Raw genomic sequence first — 9,608 nt, 5'->3', positions numbered from 1 at the left:
TATGATCCTCTGCTTCTGAGAAGGCAGACTGATGCACGGTGCCTGAGATGTCAGAAGGTCTTAGGCACCGTACAGGAGATTTTGCCATGTTTCCCTCAACAAGGCGGGACCAAAGCCGGGTGGGTCCAATTAGTCCTTTCCTGGATCAACACCCAGTCGTCCCGTCTTGTCAGCAGGGTGGGGTACATTCCCCTGAAACCACAGATAGCACCAAACCCTTTGTATACTGTTTTTCCTATGTATACATATGATAAGTAATTTATGAATTAGGCACAGTAAGAGATTAATAACAGTCATAATGAAACAAAAAAGTTTAACAATACAGTATAATGAGTCATGTGAATGTGGCTAATCTCTCTCAAAATATCTTATTGTACAAATATAATGCCTTTCACACCTTAGTTAAGCATTTATTATACATTGTGGCATAACTTTTTTAGTTTGGGGTACGACAGCAAAACTAGCAGATTTCTGTTTCCTTCTTTACAATTTCACGGAGAGAAGATTCATTCTTACTGTGGATCTTAGCAATCTAGCCATACGATTTTTTTTTTCTTCTCTTGTTAAGTCAAGGACTTTCGCCTTTCCTCTTAAACGAAGCACTTACAGCTGCTCTTTGGTATATCCCAGTCGCCAACATCATGAATTGTTTTTTGAGGATTTGTGGTTGTTGTCCACTTGCTAAGTCATGTCCAACTCTTTTCGACCCTGTGGATGGCAGCACTCCAGGCTCCCCTGTCCTTCAAATCTCCTAGAGTTTGCACAAATTCATTTTGTTTGAATCAATGATGCTATCTAACCATCTCATCTTCTGCCTTCTCTTTTTGCCATCGATCTTTCCCAGCAGCAGGGTCTTTTCTGATGAGTTGGCACTTTGAATCAGATGGCCAAAGTGTTGGAGCTTCACCTTCAGCAACAGTCCTTGCAATGAATAATCAGGGTTGATTTTCTTTAGGATTGACTGATTTGATCTCTCAAAATCAAGGGACTCTCAAGAGTCTTCTCCAGCACCACAGTTTAAAAGCATGAATTCTTCAGCGCTCAGCCTTCTTTATGGTCCGACTCTAACATCCATACATGACTACTGGAAAAACATAGCTCTGACTATACAGATCTTTGTGAGCAATGTGATGTCTCTGCTTTTTAATATGCTGTCTAGGTTTGTCATATCTTTCCTTCCAAGGAGCAAGTGTCCTTGAATTTCATGCCTGCAGTCACTGTCCGCAGTGATTCGGGAGCCCAACCAAAGAAAATCTGTCACTGCTTCCACTTCTATTTGCCATGATGGGACCTGATCAGTTCAGTTCAGTTGCTCAGTGGTGTCTGACTCTTTGCAACACCATGGACTGCACGCCAGGCTTCCCTGTCCATTATCAACTCCTGAAGCTTGCTCAAACTCATGTCCTTAGAGTCAGTGATGCCATCCAACCATCTCATCCTCTGTCATCCTGTTCTCCTCCTGCCTTCAATCTTTCCCAGCTTCAGGGTCTTTTCCAATGAATCAGCTCTTCTCATTAGGTGGCCAAAGAATTGGAGTTTCAGCTTCAGCAACAGTTCTTCCAACATTCAGGGTTGATTTACCTTAGGAGTGACTGATTTGATCTCCTTGATCCAAGGGACTCTCAAAAGTCTCCAGCACCACAATTCAAAAACAAGAATTCCTCAGTGTTCAGCTTTATTTAATGTCCAACTGTCACACCCATATATGACTACTAGAAAAACTATACCTTTGACTAGACAGACTTTTGTCAGGAAAGTAATGTCTTTACTTTGTAATATGCTGTCAAGGTTGGTCATAGGTTTTCTTCCAAGGAGAAAGCATCTTTTAATTTCATGGCTGCAGTCACCATCTGTAGTGATTTTGGAGCCCCCCAAAATAAAGTCTCTCACTGTTTCCATTGTTTCCCCATCTATTTGCCATGAAGTGATGGGACTGGATGCCATGATTTTAGTTTTCTGAATGGTGAATTTTAAGCCAACTTTTTCACTCTCCTTTTTCACTTTCATCAAGAGGCTCTTTAATTCTTCTTTGCGTTCTGCCATCAGGGTGGTGTCATCTGCATATCTGAGGTTATTGATATTTCTCCCAGCAATCTTGATTCCAGCTTGTGCTTCTTCCAGCCCAGCATTTCACATGACGTACTCTGCATAGAAGTTAAATAAGCAGGGTGACAATATACAGCCTTGATCTACTCTTTTCCTGATTTGGAACCAGTCTGTTGTTCCATGTTTGATTCTAACTGTTGCTTCTTGATCTGCATACAGATTTCTCAAGAGGCAGGTCAGGTGGTCTGGTATTCCCATCTCTTTAAGAATTTTCCACAGTTTGTTGTGATCCACACAGTCAATAAAGCAGAAGAAGATACTTTTCTGGAATTCTTGGTTTTTTGATAATCCAACGGATGTTGGCAATTTGATCTCTGGTTCCTCTGCCTTTTTTAAATTCAGCTTGAACATCTGGAAATTCACAGTTCATGTACTGTTGAAGCCTTGCTTGGAGAATTTTGAGCATTACTTTGCTAGCATATGCTGCTGCTGCTGCTGCTAAGTCACTTCAGTCATGTCCGACTCTGTGAGACCCCATAGATGGCAGCCCACCAGGCTCCCCCGTCCCTGGGATTTTCCAGGTAAGAATACTGGAGTGGGTTGCCATTGCCTTCTCCTTGCTAGCATATGAGATGAGTGCAATTGTGTGATAGTTTGAACATTCTTTGGCATTGCCTTTCTTTGGGACTGGAATGAAAACTGACCTTTTCCACTCCTGTGGCCACTGCTGAGTTTTCCAAATTTGCTGGCATATTGAGTGCAGCACTTTCACAGCATCATCTTTCAGGATTTGAAATAGCTCAGCTGGAATTCCATCACCTCCACTAGCTTTGTTCATAGTGATGCTTCCTAAGGCCCACTTCACCCTCCAGGATGTCTGGCTCTAGGTCAGTGATCACACCATCCTGGTAACCTGAGTCATGAAGATCTTTTTTGTATAGTTCTGTGTATTCTTGCCACCTCTTCTTAATCTCTTCTGCCTCTGTTAGGTCATACCATTTCTGTCCTTTATTATGCCCATCTTTGCATGAAATGTTCCCTTGGTATCTCTAATTTTCTTGAAGAGATCTCTAGTCTTCCCCATTCTGTTGTTTTTCTCTATTTCTTTGCCCTGATCACTGAGAAAGGCTTTCTTATCTCTCCTTGCTATTCTTTGGAATTCTGCATTCAGATGGGTATGTCTTTCCTTTTCTCCTTTGCCTTTAGCTTCTCTTCTTTTCTTAGCTATGTGTAAGGCCTCATCAGATAACCATTTGGCCTTTTTTGTATTTCTTTTCCTTGGGGATGGTCTTGATCACTGCCTCCTGTACAATGTCATGAACCTCCATCCATAGTTCTTCAGGCACTCTATCTATCAGATCTAATCCCTTGAATCTATTTCTCACTTCCACTGTATAATTGTAAGGGATTTGATTTAGGTCATACATGAATGGTCTAGTGGTTTTCCCTACTTTCTCCAGTTTAAGTCTGAATTTTGCAATAAGGAGCTCATGATCTGAGCCACTGTCAGCTCCCAGTCTTGTTTTTTCCTGACTGTATACAGCTTCTCCGTCTTCAGCTGCAAAAAATATAATCAATCTGATTTCAGTATTGACCATCTGGTGATGTCCATGTGTAGAGTCATCTCTTGTGTTTTTGGAAGAGGGTGTTTGCTGTGACCAGTGCATTCTCTTGGCAAAATTATTTTAACCTTTGCCCTGCTTCATTCTGTACTCCAAGGCCAAATTTGCCTGTTACTCCAGGTATCTCTTGACTTCCTACTTTTGCATTCCAGTCCCCTATAATGAAAAGAACATTAAAAAAAAAAATTATATCTACTACTGTGAGCACGAATCCCTTAGAAGAAATGGAGTGGCCCTTATAGTCAACAAAAAGTCCAAAATGCAGTACTTGAATGAAGTCTCAATAACGGCAGAATGATATCTGTTTCTAAGACAAACCATTCAATATCACAGTAATCCAAGTCTATGCCTCAATCAGTAATGCTGAAAAAGCTGAAGCTGAATGATTCTATGAAGACCTACAGGACCTTCTAGAACTAACTTCCAAAAAACACGGGACTGGATGCCATAATCTTAATTTTTTTAAATATCGAGATTTAAGTCAGCTTTTTCACTCTGCTCTTTCAGTCTCATTAAGAGGCTCTTTAATTCCTTTTCACTTTCTGCCATTAGAGTGATATCATCTGCTATTTGAGATTATTGGTATTTCTCCTAGTAATCTTGATTCCAGCTTGTGATTCATCCAGCCCAGCATTTTGCACGAGGTACTCTGCATATAAGTTAAATAAGCGGGTGACAAAATACAGCCTTGATGTACTTCTTTTCCAATTTGGAGCCAGTCTGTTTTTCCATATCCAGTTCTAACTGTTGCTTCTTGACCTGTATACAGGTTTTTCAGGAGACAGATAATGTGGTCTGGTATTCCCATCTCTTTAAGAATTTTCCAGTTTGTTGTGATCCACACAGTCAAAGGCTTTAGTGCAGTCAATGAAGCAGCAATAGATATTTTTCTGAAATTCTCTTGCTTTTTCTATGATTCAACAGATGTTGGCAATTTGATTTCTGGTTCTGCTCCCTTTTTGAAACCAGTTTGTACATCTAAAAGTTCTTGGTTCACAAACTGCTACAGCCTAGCTTGAAGAATTTTGAGCATGACCTTGGTAGCATGTGCAATGAATGCAATTTTACAGTAGATTGAATATTCTTTGGCATTGCCCTTCTTTGGGATTGGAATGAAAACTGACCTTTTCCAGTCCTATGGCCACTGCTGAGTTTTCCTGATTTGCAGCACTTTCACAGCATTATTTTTTAGGATTTGAAATTGCTCAGCTGGAATTCCATTGCCTCCACTAGCTTTGTTCGTAGTAATGCTTCCTAAGGTCCACTTGGCTTCACACTCCAGGATGTCTGGCTCTAGGTGAGTGATCACACCATCATGGTTATTCAGGTCATTAAGACCTTTTTTGTACAATTCTTCTATATATTCTTGCCACTTCTTAATATTTTCTGCTTCTGTTAGGTCCTTGCTGTTTCTGTCCTTTATTATGCCCATCTTTGCATGAAATGTTTCCTTGATATCTCCAATTTTCTTGAAGAGCTCTCTAGTCATTCCCATTCTATCATTTTCCTGTATTTATTTGCACTATTCTTTTTAAGACCTTCTCTTCACTCCTTGCTTTCCTCTGGAACTGTGCATTCATTTGGGTATCAGTTCAGTTCAGTCAGTCAGTAGTGTCCAACTCTTTGCAACCCCATGGACTGCAGCATGCCAGGTTTCCCTGTCCATCACTAACTCCCAGAGCTTGCTCAAACTAACGCCCATCGAGTCGGTGATGCCATCCAACCATCTCATGACAACCGCTTTGCATTCCTGTATTTCTTTAACTTTGGGATGGTTTTGGTCACTGCCTCCTGTACAATGTTATAAAACCCTATCCATAGTTCTTCATGCACTCTGTCTACCAGATCTAACCCCTTGAATCTATTCTTCCCCTCCACTATATAATCATAAGAGATTTGACTTAGGTCATACCTGAATGACCTTGTGGTTTTCCCTACTTTCTTCAATTTAAGCCAATATTTTGCGTTAAGGAGGTCATGGTCTGAGCTATAGTCAGCTCCAGGTCTTGCATTTTACTGACTATACAGAACTTCTCCATCTTCAGCTGCAAAGACATAATCTGATTTCGGTATTTACCGTGTGGTGATGTCCATGTGTAGAGTCGTCCTGTGTGTTGTTTGAAAATGGTGTTTACTATGACCAGCATGTTCTCTTGACAAAACTCTGTTAGCCTTTGCCCTGCTTCATTTTGTACTCCAAGGCCAACTTCAGCTTCTTTGACATCAGTGGCTGGGGCATAGACTTGGATTACTGGGATGTTGAATGGTTTGCCTTGGGAAGGAACTGAAATGATTCTGTTGTTTTCGAGATTGCACCCAAGTACTACATTTCACATTTCATATTTTTTTTGTGGACAATGAGGGCTACTCCATTTCTTCTAAGGGATTCTTGCCCACAGTAGTAGATATAATGGTCATCTGAATTAAATTCACCCATTCCTATCCATTTTAGTTCACTGATTCCTAAAATGTTGATACTCAACCTTGCCATCTCCTGCTTGACTATATCATGGACCTAAAATTGATTCATGGGCCTAAAATTCAAGGTGCCTATGCAATATTGTTCTTTATAGCAAGAGGCTTTACTTTCACCACCAGACACATCCATAGCTGAGCTTTTTTTCTGCTTTGGCTCAGCTACTTCATTCTTTCTGGAGTTATTAGTAATTGCCTTCCGTTCTTCCCCAGTAGCATACTGGACACCTTCCAACCTGGGGGGCTCATCTTCCGGCGTCATAACTTTTCCTACTGTTCTTGGGGCTCTCCAGGCAAGAATACTGGAGTGGGTGGCCACTTCCTCCTCCAGCGGACCACATTTTGTCAGAACTCTTCACTATGATCTATTTTGGCTGACCCTGCATGGCATGGCTCATAGCTTCACTGAGTTATGCAAGCCTATTCACCACAACAGGGCTTTGGGGACTTGAAGGGCGCTTTGGGGATTATTATTAAGTAAAAGAAGAGTTACTGGAGCACAAGCACTGACATACAGCAACAGTCCACCTGATAACTGAGCTGCCTCTAAGTGACCAGTGGGTAGGAGATGCTGGACAAAGGGATGGTTCTTGGCCCAGGAGGACGGAGTGTGACGGCACAAGATTTCATCACGCTTCTCGGAAGAGCATGCAATTGGAAACAGATGGATTGTTTATTTCTGGAATTTTTCATTTAATATTTTTGAAACACAGTTGACCCCTGTAACTGAAACTGCAGATAAGGGAGGACTACTGTGTACAGATGTCTGGAAAAACCTCCTTCTTCACCGGGTTGCTATAGTGAAAAACTGTAAGGCTTCCCCCACTGTGTGGAGGAAGACAGTCAGCTGAATTCATTCATTCATTCAGCAATATTACTGAGTGCTTTCTACATGCCAGGCGCTACTCTAGGTACTAGGGATATAGGGATATGAGTATGGGAGAGAAAGACAGAAAACAAACAAACAAAAAAACAAACCCTGAGATCAGAAAGCTTACTTCCAGTGGGAGAGACAGGCCATAAAAATATGAAAAATATAAGCTCTATCACATGGTGATATGTATTATGGGGGAAAATTAAGTGGTGAAAAGGAATAGGGTGTTCTTGGCAGAAAGTGGAGGTTGCTATTATAAAGAGGAAAGTCAGGAAGATTCAACTGAAATGGAGACATCTGAGCCAAACCTGAAGGTATCTAATGCTAACAAATTACCACAGCCTCAAGCTGCTTTCAAACAACATTTATTTTGAATCTCACAGTTTCTATGTGTCAGGGGGCTGAGCATGGCTTAGCTGGACCCTCCGCTTCAGGGTCTCTTACAAGTCTTTAATCAAAATGTCTAATGGGGTTGGGGGTCTCACTCAAAAGCTCAGCTGGGGAAGGATCTGCTTCAAAGTTCACATGGTTGTTGTCAGAATTTCAGTTCCTCTTGGGAATTGGACTGAGGGTCTTAATTCCTTCCTAATCACCCTTATTTCCTTGTCACGTGGGTCTCTCTGACATAGGTTGTTGTCGTTGTTCAGTTGGTCAATTTTGTTTGACACTTTGTGACCCCATGGACTGCAGCACACCAGGCTTCCCCGTCCTTCACTATCTTCTGGAGTTTGCTCAAATTCATGTCCATTGAGTCAATGAAGCCACACCCAACCATCTCATGCTCTGTTGCCCCCTTCTCCTGCCCTCAGTCTTTGCCAGCATCAGGGTCTTTTCCAATGAGTCAGCTCTTCGTATCAGATGGGCAAATTATTGGAGCTTCAGCGTCAGTCCTCACGTGGGAACTTTTGTCATCAAAGCCAGCCAGGAAAAGTGTCTGCTACCAAGGTAGAAATTACTGCTTTATGTAACCTAATCACAGAATTGACATCTCCAGGCCTATGATAGATCCCACTCACACTCAGTGGTTAGGAGATGAGGAGAAGGTGTCAATAGCAGGAGGCAGAGTAACAGTGGACCATCCGAGAAGCTCCCTGTCATAGAGCTGAAAGAGTGAGCCACGGTGGAGCCCAGGTGGAGGAGTGTTACAGGCAGAAGGAATAAATACAAAAGTCCTGGGTGGGAGCTTGCTGGGGTGTTCAAGGAACAGCAAGGAGGCCAGTGTGGCTGAAGTATAGTGAGAAAAGGGTAGGGGAACAGAGATGAGCACAGCGGGTAGATAATGGGGGCCAGGTTACATGGGACCTCTTGACTTTTACTTTAAATGAGAAGGGAGTCACTGGAGGATTTGAAGCAGGGCAATGACATGAGCTGGCATTGTTCTGGATCCTCAATACTCAAAACTTTGGTCCAGGGACTAGTAGCATCGGCATCACTTAAAGCTCATTGCATTGCTGTTGTTCAGTCATTCAGTCGTGTCCGACTCTCACAACCCCGTGGACTGTAGCCCACCAGGCTCCTCTGTCCATGGGATTTCCCAGGCAGGAATACTGGATCAGGTTGCCATTTCCTTCTCCAGGGGATCTTCCCAACCCAGGGATTGAACCTGGGTCTCCCACATTGGCAGGCGGGGTCCTTAGCACTGAGCCACCAGGGAAGCCCACTAAAGCTCACTAGCGATGCAGAATCTCAGCCCCACCCCAGGCCAACTGCATCAGAAACTGTATTTAACAAGAGCCCCAGGTGAGTGGAATGCATAGTAGTGGTGTCAGAATCACCTGGAGCGGTTGTTGAACTGCAGCTTGCTGGTCCCCCTAACTCCCCGAGTTTCTGATTTAGTAGATGGGGGTGGGATCTGCAATTCTGCACTTGTAGCAAGAGCCCAGATGATGCTGATGCTGCCAGGCCAGGGGTCCTTCTTTAGAACCGCTGGTCTACATGTGCCCAGTGCCAGGGCCCAGGGACAAGTAAGATAAAATCCCTGTCTTGACGTGGCTCACAGCCCCAGGTCTTTCTCCAGCCTCTGGGAGGGAGATGATACATCAGATCCAAAGCTCCTTCCCTGCCATAAATTCCAGGAAGGTAGATTTTATATGCTGCCCCTTGAAATCACATCAGTGATGTAGGCTCATGCTTACCCTGGCGTCCTGTTTCATTTCTGTAGTTAAATCCCATCTCTGTGTGTCCTAGTCACAGCGGAGAGAGGGAACAGGTGGTCACTAGCTCCCTGCTAACAACCCTTCATATGTTTGCAGCCCATTATTAAATCGCCCTCAGATTTTCCTTCTTGAAGGCTAAATAATTACCCTTCTCTGAATCATGGGGCGGAGAGGGTTGGGCTGACTATAGCTACCAGCTTCAGTTAGGAGCGTATGTGGTAGAAATTCCTGAACCCATGTGGGGGCTGGAGGTGATACAGGGTGGGGGCTTCAGCGGGGTTTCAAAGGCTAGACCTTCAGACTCCTTCATCTGAGCAAGAGCCTGAGAAGTGATGCCAGCAGGCAGCAGGCAAGATAAGGAGATGTTCAGTGGGATGCAGGGATCAGCTGGAGGTCAAGCATCACTGGTGAGTCAAACATCTTCAGGGCTTATGG

Source organism: Bos indicus, chromosome 25, assembly GCF_029378745.1.
Source record: "Bos indicus isolate NIAB-ARS_2022 breed Sahiwal x Tharparkar chromosome 25, NIAB-ARS_B.indTharparkar_mat_pri_1.0, whole genome shotgun sequence".
Taxonomy (NCBI): domain Eukaryota; kingdom Metazoa; phylum Chordata; class Mammalia; order Artiodactyla; family Bovidae; genus Bos; species Bos indicus.
The sequence above is the reverse complement of the archived record's forward strand: the minus strand, read 5'-3'. Positions refer to the sequence as shown.